Source organism: Capricornis sumatraensis, chromosome 1 (genome assembly GCF_032405125.1).
Source record: "Capricornis sumatraensis isolate serow.1 chromosome 1, serow.2, whole genome shotgun sequence".
Classification (NCBI taxonomy): Eukaryota; Metazoa; Chordata; class Mammalia; order Artiodactyla; family Bovidae; genus Capricornis; species Capricornis sumatraensis.
The window spans coordinates 149,478,602-149,490,880 of record NC_091069.1 but is presented as its reverse complement, the minus strand read 5'-3'; the positions used below and the strand labels follow the sequence as shown (position 1 = coordinate 149,490,880).

Here is a 12,279-nt window from a genome sequence, read left to right as displayed (position 1 = left end):
TGGAAGGGAAAAGAATTTGTGATATAAATATATGTAAATCCCCTGTATTACTATGTTACATTATTGCATATTCCCAAACAGGAAACCACCCATTAGTTAGAATTAAAACTGTGACTTTCACAATTCAAGAAAGAATTGGAGAATGGATTTTCAGTGGACAAATAGTTGTCTGTACCACAAACCACCTTCTATATTTGAACAGTTTTATGTGATTTTCTAAGCAGCCAGCTATTCACAGAAAATAGGCAAGAAAGCAAGTATCAGGTATTTCAAGAATAACAGTTGATGAAATGATACAACTTTTACACAGGTACTACTGATTAAGTTGAGAACCTGTTTTGTTATCCATCAGAGTTGTTCTTCAGTTGCTAAGTTGTGTATGACTCTTTGAGACCCCATGAACTGCAGCATGCCAGGCTCCCCTGTCCTTTACTATCTCCTAGAGTTTGCTCAAACTCATGTCCATTGAGTTGGTGATGCCATCCAACCATCTAATCCTCCGTTGCCCCTCCTCCTGCCCTCAAGCTTTATCAGGGTCTTTTCCAATGGATCAGCTTTTTGAATCAGGTGGCCACAGTATTGGAGCCTCAGCTTCAGCATCAGTCCTTCCAATGCATATTCAGGGTTGATTTTCTTTAGGATTGACTGGTTTGATCTCTTTCCTGTCCAAGGGACTGTCCTTCATAGTAGAGATTTAGGAACCTAGACAATTAGTTCAAAAGTAAATAGAAGCAGTCCTTGCATTGCATGGCTTCAATATGCATACGTTTAATTAGTTACTGTGGTTTAGTTAAATATCACTGGTCGTCGAACCACACAGTTCAAATTTCAGTTACTACACCCACCCGACCCCATCCCCCCCCCACACACACATACACACACACATATATGTGGTAGACAGAGATAGAGATGGATATATAAAGTACAAACTTGGTGCAAACTCTTCAGTCCACAGATCACTACATAGATAAGAGATGCACATGCTCTTCACGGACCAATCACATTACTTTTTTGGAAAGTCTATTGGTGGCAACCTAAATGTCCATTGACAGAGGAATGGATAAAAAAGATGCAGTACATATATACAATGGAATATTACTCAGCCATAAAATAATGCCATTTGCGGTGACATGGGCGGGCCTGGAGATTATCATACTAAGTGAAATATGTCAGACAAAGGCAAATGCCATATGATAGCACTTATATGTGGAATTAAAAAAATGATACAAATGAACTTATTTTCAAAATAGAAACAGACTCACAGATTTCAAAAACAAACTTATGGTTACCAAAGAGGAAATGGGGCTGGGGTGGAGGATAAATTAGGAGGTTGGGATTAACATATATACACTACTAAATACAAAATAGATAATTGGGACTTCCCTGGTGGCACAGTGGATGGAGATCTGCCTGCCAATGCAGGAGACACAGGTTTGATCCCTGGTCCAGGAAGATCCCACGTGTCATGGAGCAGCTGCGCCCATGCACCACAGCTACTGAGCCCAAGTGTTGCAGCTACTGAAGTCTGTGTGCCTAGAGCTTGTGCTCCGTGACGAGAGAAGCCACCGCAATAAGAAGCCCATGCATTGCAATGAAGAGTAGCCCCTGCTCATTGCAACTAGAGAAAGCCTGCATGCAGCAATGAAGATTCAGCGCAACCAAAAATAAATAAGATGGATTATTTTTAAAAACAGGTAATCAATGAGGATCTAATGTGCAGCTCTGGGAATTCTACTCAATATTCTTTAATAACCTATATGAGAAGAGAACTTGAAAAAGAATGGGATAATAGATGTATACATATCAGTATAACTGAATCACTTTGCTGTGCACCTGAAACTAACACGACATTGTCAATCAACTGTACTCCAATATAAAATAAAAATTAAAAAAAAAAGGTTTGTGGTGACTGGCCACTGCACATCTGCTACTCAGTTTACATACAGAGAGCAGAGTGTGTAGCTATGTTGCTTCTTTGTCTACCAGTGATAAACCCATGTGACATTTTACAAAAATGATAATTGGACAGTAGAGATGAAAGTGGAGTAAAGAAACAAAAAGTGAAATTCTAATTGAATATAAATGGAATTAGAAAAAGCTGATCAAGGAAATGTCATCACTGCTGCTGTTTGAGACACAGATACTTAGCCAGAGGAACTGTTAGTCCATGTTCTCCAGAGAAATAGAGTCAATAGGACTTGTATATATATATATATACACACACACGCACACACACGCACACACACACACACACATGAGAGACATATTTTAAAGAGTTGGCTCACATGACTATGGAGGCCGACATGTGAAAATGTGCAGGGTGAACCAGTGTACTGGAGACCTAGGTGAAAGCTGATGGTGTAATTCAAGATGTGACTAATTATCTGGACACAATGGCCCAACCAAGTTGATACATAACATTAAGCATCATTCGGAGAAGGCAATGGCACCCCACTCCAGTACTCTTGCCTGGAAAATCCCATGGATGGAGGAGCCTGGTTGGCCGCCGTCTATGGGGTCACACAGAGTTGGACACGACTGAAGTGACTTAGCAGCATTAAGCATCAAAGGAACTTCGTGAAGGTTAACTTATTGACACAGATGAAAAAAGTGGTTATGACAAGCCACATAAAGATGTCCCAGAGGAAGTGTTGGTGGTAAACAAAGAAACAAACAGGAAATCTTCACATTACAAAACTCTTGGAATATTTGACAACATCAAAAGTGCAAGGATAAAATATTAGAAGCTAATACAAACTTAGAAAGAAGACTGACAATTCACCAAGGAATAGAAAAGATGCTTGTTTCATATTGCAAGATATACAACAAAAAAAGGCAGTTTTTTTTTTTGCCACACCTCACTGCTTGCAATATCTTAGTTTCCTGACCAGGGACTGAATCCATGTGCTTGCAGTGAAAGCACAGAGTCCTAACCACTGGATAGTCAGGCAATTCCCAAAACTATTCTTGATAAGTACAAAGAAATAAAACACTTTACTTCTGAATGTTTCTAATGTTTTAAATTGAAGGGAACTAAGTAAATATTAGTTTCTGTGGTGGAGCTGGAAGGCTTTAAGCAAATACTGAAAATGTATTGCTCCACTCCTGACGAAGGTTGGAAGCTGGGACGAGCATAACAAAGGGTTATGAGCGTTCACTGAGTGCCCAAGGCTGGGAACGGATGACGGAGGGTCAATACGCCCGGCCTTGAGGCGTTTGAAGGCTTCCTTCTGACCACCTGTTTCTGGGAGCAAGGACTGTTGTTTCATGATAAGACTCCCTTTAGAGTTTCGCCAAAGCTATGTTATGGCTTGGGCAGTGGGAACTGTATTTTATGCTTGAATGCTTTAATGTTTATCTGGAATGGCTACGTGCAAGTCAGCCTTATGCTCTATTCCCTGAAAATTATAAAACTACACAACTGGATAATAAACTTTGTCAGTTCACTAGAGGCTGTCCCTGAGTGTCCTTTTCAGAGTGAGGTTCTCCGAGCCTTACAAGTTTTGATATTTTTTTATTTATGACTTACAGTAACCAAATCTTTAATGTTTTGACAAAATAGTTTAAAGACTACAGAACAGACAGGTCTTTTTTTTACATTGATTATTAAGATTGATTGGTTTAGCTTCTGTTCGCATGGTCATTTTTATGATCCCAAAGTACCATGCAAAATGGGTACTGACTGTGTGATATTTCATTTAAGGAGATTGTCTGGTGGCTCAAATGGAATTTCTTTCTGGGACAGTGGGAGAGGGTATTAGCTCCTTTGTGTACTCTGAAGTTTTTAGCAAGACGTAGGGATTTAGAAAATATTGGTCTCATTGTTTTAGTAGAAAGGCTCTGAATCAGATAGTAAAGTGATGTTAAAACAACATTAGAAACAAACTCCACCCTTGCTCTATGTCTAAACCTAAGCTTCAGTTTCTTGATCCATCACGTGGGGGTAGTAACAGTGGTTCTTTCTTTTATGAGGTTATTTTCAATGTAGCACATAAAAGGTGCTAAATAAATGTCTATAGAAGAATGAATGACCAGGACTCAGTATCACTGAGAATAGTTATCCCATAAAGTTCTCATAACCTCTTGAATTACAGTGGAGACTAGGACAGGCTGCCTCAGAACTAGTTAGAATGAGGGTGAGAGGGGGGTCAAATACTTGGAGCAAGAAAGCCTGATCCCTTGGAGCTACATGTATTAGGACCAAAAGTATTTAATCTTTTCCCTCAGTCCTCATTCCTATTCCCCTTGACCTTTGTGCTCTCTTACTGGAGGTTGAATGGTTCGATTTGGGAAAAGGAGCAAAGGGATTAGACCTTGGGTCCGGCCTCAGGGTCTCCTAATGGCGCCTATTCTTGCATTTTTAGTTCTCTCTGTTGCCTCACTCTTCTCAGCAAAAAACAAAAAACATGCTCAAGTCTTCCAACTCAGACAAAAGATCAGTCTTATAAGTGCCTACCCAAGCTATTATTGTTCTACACATTCTTTTAAATTACCTGCCCTCTCTCTGGTTTTCTGAAGCTCTTGTTACAAAGGCATCCAGTGATTTCATAATTTCTAGTATCCAGTACTCAGCACTAAGCTCTCCAATCAGAAAGTTCAGCTTTCTATCCACTGGCCACACTTTCCTCCTTGGCTCCTCATCTCATGCTTCTGGGACATAAGACTTCTTGTTTCTTTTGTCCCTAAATGTGTCTGGTGCCCTGTCTTCTAACTTTGAGCCCTTCATCCCTTTGTTTCAAAGTTATTCTGTGAACTTTTCATCATTTCAGCTATGGGTATCTCATAAATCTACCCTTTCAGTCCTTATGCCTCTCTAGACCCGCATTTCAGTTTACACAGACCACCAGGATCTTAAGCTCAATGTGTCTGTAATGAGGGAAGTGTTTCAAATGTGCTTCTCTCTCCCTCTACATCCATTCAACCCCATCACTTCTAGAAGCAACTCCTGGTTCTAGCTAAACAGATAGGGGAGAAAAGCTCACTCTAGATAGATGCAGAGAACAAAGGAAACTGATTCTTGGCTCCTAAACTTACTAAAATGTTTGGGTTTATGGGTTTACGTCAAAAGGCTTTTACATGTATATTTTTCTGAAAGATTGCTGCTGAGCCATGAAAGATGCCTGGATTCTTGGCCTCCAGAGGAGAGGAATTCAATCCAGGGCCAGTGACAAGGCTTGATCACTCAGAGTTTTTGTGTCATAAAGTTTTATTAAAGTGTAAAAGAAAGAAAGCTTCTGACACAGACATCAGAGGGGGCAGAAAGAATGCCCCATTCCTAGTTTTCAGCAAGAAGTTATATACCTATCAGCAGGCTGCTAATTAGAGAAAAGAAATGTCTCAGAACTCAGAGAGTGACACCAGGCCCCGCACCCGCAACATTCATTTTGAGATAACACTGGCACAAGGTGTCATCCTGGGCCATAAAACGATTGACATGAATCTTGAAGAAAGACAGGTTTCCAAGCAAATACATAGGCTCATTAACATAGCTTAAGAGAACATTTCCATGGGTAAAACACACTGGTTTGTTGAACCATTATAGGTTCTGAGTCTTCGGCAGAACTGACTTGAAGCAAGACAGAGTCTAGGGTAAATACATAATTCATTAACATAACTCAAGAAGAATATTTCCATAAGAAAAAGACATTGGTTAGCTCAAGGTTTGAGAAGAGTTAAGTTCAGATGGAACCAGGTATCATCATGTCAACACAGAATTCTAAAAGAAACCTCCTTTTAATTTTGTATAGAGAAGGGAAAAAAATCTGACACTTGTAGCTTTTTCCCTCCTGCCACTTAAGAGAGAGACAAAAAGCATCTGGCACTTGCAGCCTAGTTCCTGTTTGGGGCCCCTAGCCTTCCTGCCTGTTACCCTCTCCTTTTCCAAGATAATATTCCAGTCCATCCACCACCTGAGATGAATTCTCCGTGATGTGAATGGGAGGAGCAGCTTTCATCTCTTATGCAAAAACCACCAGTTGCAAGTGTCAGGAAGTCATCATGGAGGCAGGTACCCAGGAGCAATGTTATTGTTATTCTTATTTCTGTCTGCTCATTAAGATTACTCAGTAGCAATCTAATGCCCATTGTTCCTTGACTGCCTAACAGAAAGGACACTTGCATATATCACACTTTTCCCCTAACATTTTCCAAAATGACTCCCCTGCTTCCTCTTTTCAGTTGACCCATGATATTTTTAAGCCATCTAGAATGGATGTTGGGAACATAGCATAGTGAAGGGGTGGGCGGAAAGAAGTGGAACTCCTGCATTCACACAAAGGACCATCCGGAGAGCGTCAGCTAAGCTGGAGGAAATAACGCTTTCAATGACTGTCTGGATCAAAGTTATTACCTCCTATCTCCTCTCTTTCTGAATTTCATATTTTTGTTAATTTTAGATCCACACTGGCTCAATTGCTGGAATCATCTTCAAAAACTTCTCTCTAAAGTAGGCATTTACAATATCATTTTCCTTTCTATTTAATTGTCATTTTCTAGAAATAACATCCCACACTCACCACCAATTCTCTCCAACACTAATTACAGAGGGAGGTCCCCTGTGTCTTAACATGATCCTGTCTTCTACCCTTAGCTATTGTTGATGGCTTCCAGGGTGGGTATCTGAGCAAAGGGGGAATAATTAGAGTATTAGAAAGACTTAAACTGCAAGTAAAACAAAATCTGACAACTAGTACCTTCTTTATTTTTTCCTGTATAACAACAACTACAAAGGTAGACAGCCCAGGGCTGGTGCATCTGCTCAAGAATGTCGTCTAATGGGACTTTCTTACGGTCACAAAATAGTTGCTGCAACTCCAGATATCACATACATATTACTATAGGGAAGAATTACAGAGGAGCTAAAGACAGAAAATGAAAGACTTAAGGGGCTGGCACCATGGTTTTCTTTATTTTATAAAAATTTTCTAGAATACTTGGTAATATCTATACCTCTATGAAAAGCTAATTTCGAAATTACCTCAGTAAAGAAAAAGAGCAAGTCAGCAACACTGAATTGGATATTTAGCTTATATTTAGCTTTAAAAATCATTTGAATGATTCGTGTAAATATTTGCCTCTAAAGACCTAAACATTTAGAATGCAAATTCTCAGTCAAAAATAGAGTAAAAATTTAAAATATTCCACTTCTTTGATAAACTCACTGCTATCAATCCACGTTTGTGCATACTAACCTGCTTTAGTCATGTCTGATTCTGTGAAACCACATGGATTGTTGCCCGCCAGGCTCCCCTGTCCATGGGATTCTCCAGGCAAGAATACCGGAATGGGTTGCCACACCCTCTTCCAGGGGATCTTCCTGACCCGGGGATAAAACTCGAATCTCTTATGTCTCCTGCACTGTTGAGTGGATTCTTTATCAGTAGCAACATCTGAGAAGCCCTATAAACCAACAATCACCCCCATTAGAATTTCTAATAAATTGGCCTAAGTAAGCCAAGTCAAACATATCTATCTGTTTTGCAATACAGTACTTTGCTAATAATTAGCCTGACTCTGTAGCTAGTTGAAAGTAACTAAACTGAGTCACTTGAATAATACATTTCTTAAGTTTGGCTCTCCAAACTTGGGAATTGGTGAACATAATACAATTTAGTAAATGCAGTGGAGTTATGACTGTGTGTGTTGTTAGAAGGCAGGAAAGGTACCAGAGGGATGTCAGGGTCTCTTCTAATTCTCTCTACAAAAGGGAGACTCATATATTATTGGCAGGCCTGAAGTCAGTTACTCAACAGAGCTTTGATAAACGGGATATTTCCTGCCGTATCAGTAAACAAAGGCTATCACAATCATCAGAGATTGCAGCCACCACTGGACAGTGAGCTAGTGAGCCCTGAGGGAACTCAGGTTGTGAAAACACAGGATATTGGCCCCAATAGGTGAGGTGCATATCAAAGGAATTATTTCAGTGAGCCCAGGCTCTTCCACCTTCTCATGCATAGAAAAAGCACTAAATTCCTTAACTTGAGCTATCTGGTTTTCTTTATTGTTAATAACCTTTGACTTCAGACTACCTGCCCTTTGTTGCAAATTTTCTATATATCCTGACTCCCCACCTCCACCCCTCACCTTCTCAAAACAGTTCTCTCAGGATTACTTGAGATGCTGCCTCCTAAAAATTATCATCAAATGAAACATAAGTGTTAACATTTAGGTTGTGAAATGCGTTTTAGCTGACAACTTTAGGGCATAGAGGAGGGGAAGTCCATAAGGATTCTGGGAAGCATGTAGATTTGAAAACTGATAATGTACCTATACCTTGTGACCTGGAATAAGGCTAGACAAAATCTTTTGGCTGGTAGGGTCACATGGAACGCAAAGCAGTGCAGGCACCAGGGTTCGAAAAGGATGAGAACCTCTACCTTACACCTTAAGTCTTAACCACTTACTGTAAACTTGCAAGATTTTATCCCTGTCAACTTTCTGATGCTTGAAACTGCTTGATTAGGGCTTGTCTTTTACTCTACACTGACAAATAAAACTTACATACTAGTGTCTTCCTTGGAGACAATTTGAATCCCTAGGAATTGTGGTTTAAATTCGCACTGATCAGGCTGTTAAGGTCTTTTTTTCAAGCATAGCATAACAAGGTGAGGGTAGGGAAGGCACTGGAAACCAGAAGAAGAAATGAGAGAGGCCCCAGGCATAGAAAGGCTAAGGATGGGGAGGAGTGGAAATCTGGAAACTAGCAGACAGTTGGGCTCAAGACCAGCCTATCTGCTTGAACAAATGTTCAAAATAGCCTGTGCCTGCTTATCTTTTACTAACTTTATGGGTATTCCCAGAATTAAGGCATTAATAGGCCAGAAAGTTTCCTTTTTATTAATGAATTTCAATTCCATCACAGGCATCTGGAAAAGGCAAATAAACCCTTTCTTGAGTGACAGTTCTTTTTCTGTTTGTTTGCTTTTTTTAAATTAAGGTATAATTGACCTATAATATTAAATTGATTTTAGTTGTACAACATAATGATTTTATAAGCATGTATCTATTGCAGAATGATGGTTGCAATAAGCTAGTTAACATCTATCACCATACAGAGTTAACATTTTTTTCTTGTGGTAAGAACTTTTAAGGCCTACTCCTTTAGCAACTTTCAAATTACAATATAGTATTGTTAACTATAGTCATCATGCTTGTAGCTTACAGCCCCAGGGCTTATTTTATAACTGAAAGTTTGTATCTTTTAACTCCCTTCATTCATTTTGTCCCCCCTAGCCCCATTTCACTGTCTCACAACACTCTTCTTGATTCCTTCGGAACACCTGGCTGTTTCTCCTGTCTAGTGTGCCCTCTGTTCATTCATTCTATAAGCATTCAGGGCCAACTACATTCTGGGCACTGTGGTAGGTGCTGGGGATACAAAGACCCTGCTCTAATGAAGCTCACAGTCTGGTAGGGTAAACAGACATTGTTGTCTGTAGGACAAGTATTAGGTAGAGGTGAGCACAGGGTCCGAGGGGAGGAGAAGATGCTATCCAAGTCAACCTGCGAGTGTCAGGGATGGCATCATGGGAGGTGAGGCCAGAGTCCAGTTCTGAAGGGCACACAAGAGTTGGTCAGGTAAAGAGAAGGGAGGCAGGAATGGGATTAGCAGTGATTAGTGACTGTGGGCTGGTGCACTGGCCTGGAATCCAGGACGCAGCAAGAGTATCCCTGATGGGGTTGAGGTCCCAGACTGCCCAGTGGATCTTTCTTCTCTGAATACAGACACCATCTGCCCTTCATCTCCTCTCTTACATCTTGAGGTATTCTTTCCAATGGTCTAGACCTCTGAAGAAGGGTTGCTGCTGCTAAGTTGCTTCAGTTGTGTCTGACTCTGTGCGACCCCATAGACAGCAGTCCACCAGGCTCTCCCGTCCCTGGGATTCTCCAGCCAAGAACACTGGAGTGGGTTGCTATTTCCTTCTCCAATGCATGAAAGTGAAAAGTGAAAGTGAAGTCGCTCAGTCATGTCTGACTCTTAGTGACCCCATGGACTGCAGCCCACCAGGCTCCTCCGTCCATGGGATTTTCCAGGCAAGAGTACTGGAGTGGGGTGCCATTGCCTTCTCTGCAAGAAGTGTTAATACCCAACTAATGTTTCTTTTGGGCTTCCCTGGTGGCTCAGTGGTAAAGAATCTGCCTGCCAATGCAGGAGACACAGGTTCCATCCCTGGGTTGGGAAGGTCCCCTGGAGAAGAAAATTGCAACCCACTCCAGTATTCTTGCCGGGAAAACCCCATGGACAGAGGAGCCTGGTGGGCTACGGTCCATGGGGTCACAAAGAGTTGGACACTAAGCAACTAAGTCGACCATGGCAACAACGTTTCTTTATCTTCACCCACAGCCCCGGACTCTCCCTGTCTCTGTTGAGGGCCAAACCACCTTAAGGTTCTTCAGCTCTGGTGTCTCTTCTGCCAAAAGACCTACCAGGCTTCCAGGTTGGGCTTGGTCCCCTCCTGGTGCTCACTCAGCCCCCATGTTCCCTGCAGTGGGTCACATTATACAGCGATAGTTACCTTTCTTTTCCTTTGCCAACTCAGCCTCCTGGCAAGTTATACTATGGCTAAAACTTTCTCTAATGTAGTTTATTCACTTCTTAAACCAGGCATTTAACACTCATTGAATCTGCTAGGAAGTCAAGCATACCCATCCAGCCAAGAATATTCTCTGTGTGAGAGCCACTAGATGTAGTTATCTGTGGATGATAAAATATCTGCCTCGAACAACTGGTTTGACGTGTAGCCATGGAAGTTCCATTGCTGAGTGAGTTCACTTTCACTTTTATGCATCGGAGAAGGAAATGGCAACCCACTCCAGTGTTCTTGCCTGGAGAATCCCAGGGACAGGGGAGCCTGGTGGGCTGCTGTCTATGGGGTCGCACAGAGTCGGACACGACTGAAGTGACTTAGCAGCAGCAGCAGCCACAAAGAAAAAACGTAGAAACCACCCCCAATGGCTTAATTATCTACTACTAGAAATTAAAATTGGAGATTTAAGGGACAAATTAGCCCATAACAGTCCTTCTTATAGTTTTATTTTTATTTTTCTTTTGGCTTCATGGCCTGACTGCAGGACCTTAGTTTCCCCCCCGAGATCCAACTGGGGCCCACAGCAGTGAAAAGGTGGCCTCTAACCACTGGACTTCCAGGGAAGTCCCTTCTGACGCTTACATGTCCAGACATAATGGAACTGTGGCATGGATACAGGAACCAAAAATCTATCAAATCTCTGTTAGCTTCTTTCCTTATTTCTCTAAAGTGAGTGTGTGTGTGTGTGTGTGTGTGTGTGTGTGTGTGTGTGTGTGTATGTTGAGGGGGTAGGTGAATGTCCTGCCTAGGTAACAGGAGTTATTCGAAGCGTGAAAAATATTTGGCAGCACCCTACAACTGTAGGATAAGTATTTTTAAATCTCTATTCCTTGATCACTCAAACACACCAGGTCATGAGTTTTATGCTGCTTTAGTTCTATTCAGTTCAGTTAGTTCAGTCGCTCAGTCGTGTCCAACTCTTTATGACCCCATGAATGGCAGCACGCCAGGCCTCCCTGTCCATCACCAACTCCCGGAGTTCACTCAGACTCACGTCCATGGAGTCGGTGATGCCATCCAGCCAGCTCATTCTCTGTCGTCCCCTTTTCCTCCTGCCCCCAATCCCTCCCAACATCAGAGTCTTTTCCAATGAGTTCTATTAGGTAGTTAGAAAAGGAAAAAGGAGTCCAGAATGGTGGTGGCTAAAAGACAAGAAAGGGAAAAACCCATGAAAATAAAACAAAGGAAGGTCGGAGGACCAGAGTGAGGACCTCGGGGAAAACGAACAGCACTCCTGGCTAGCCTAATTTACACAGCGCAGGCCCAGGGGGAGGAGAAAAAAACAAAAACAGGAGCCAAAATTGGGCTGGGCCTCTCTCCTCTTCTGGTCTTCTGAGTCGGCATGCCCTCTCGGCTTGAGGATGTATTTCCCTTTACTTTCTAAATAAAACTCAGCTGCAGCACAGAGCTGTAACACTAGTTCAACCCAGGGCTGTTACACGGATCTGCCCAAGGGCTGTAAAGCTGGTCTATCTGCTGCTTCAAATTTTTGTTGTGAGGAGACAGAACCGGAGGAAATTACAAACTCCCTCAACAGTACAATACTTTGCTTTTCTTATTTCTAAAATAATTGAGTGGGCACTGTATAGGCAAAGCCTGGGAAGATTTTAATGCTAGGCCTGTACTGTGTAGTTGATCCCAGAAATTCTTTTCCCAGAATTTTCCTATGGGCCCAATTATAGCTTTCCTT

The 12,279-nt window shown here is 41.7% G+C and overlaps 1 long non-coding RNA gene across 1 annotated transcript in view; it reads right to left on the bottom strand.

Moving 5' to 3' along the window:
- The window catches only part of LOC138089904 (uncharacterized), a 30,036-nt gene extending 22,705 nt beyond the window's left edge, over positions 1-7,331 (bottom strand). Inside the window, exon 1 of the long non-coding RNA XR_011145830.1 lies at positions 7,191-7,331. This is a non-coding gene — a long non-coding RNA (uncharacterized lncRNA). The remainder of the gene's footprint in view (positions 1-7,190) is intronic.
- Positions 7,332-12,279: the final 4,948 nt, after the last annotated feature.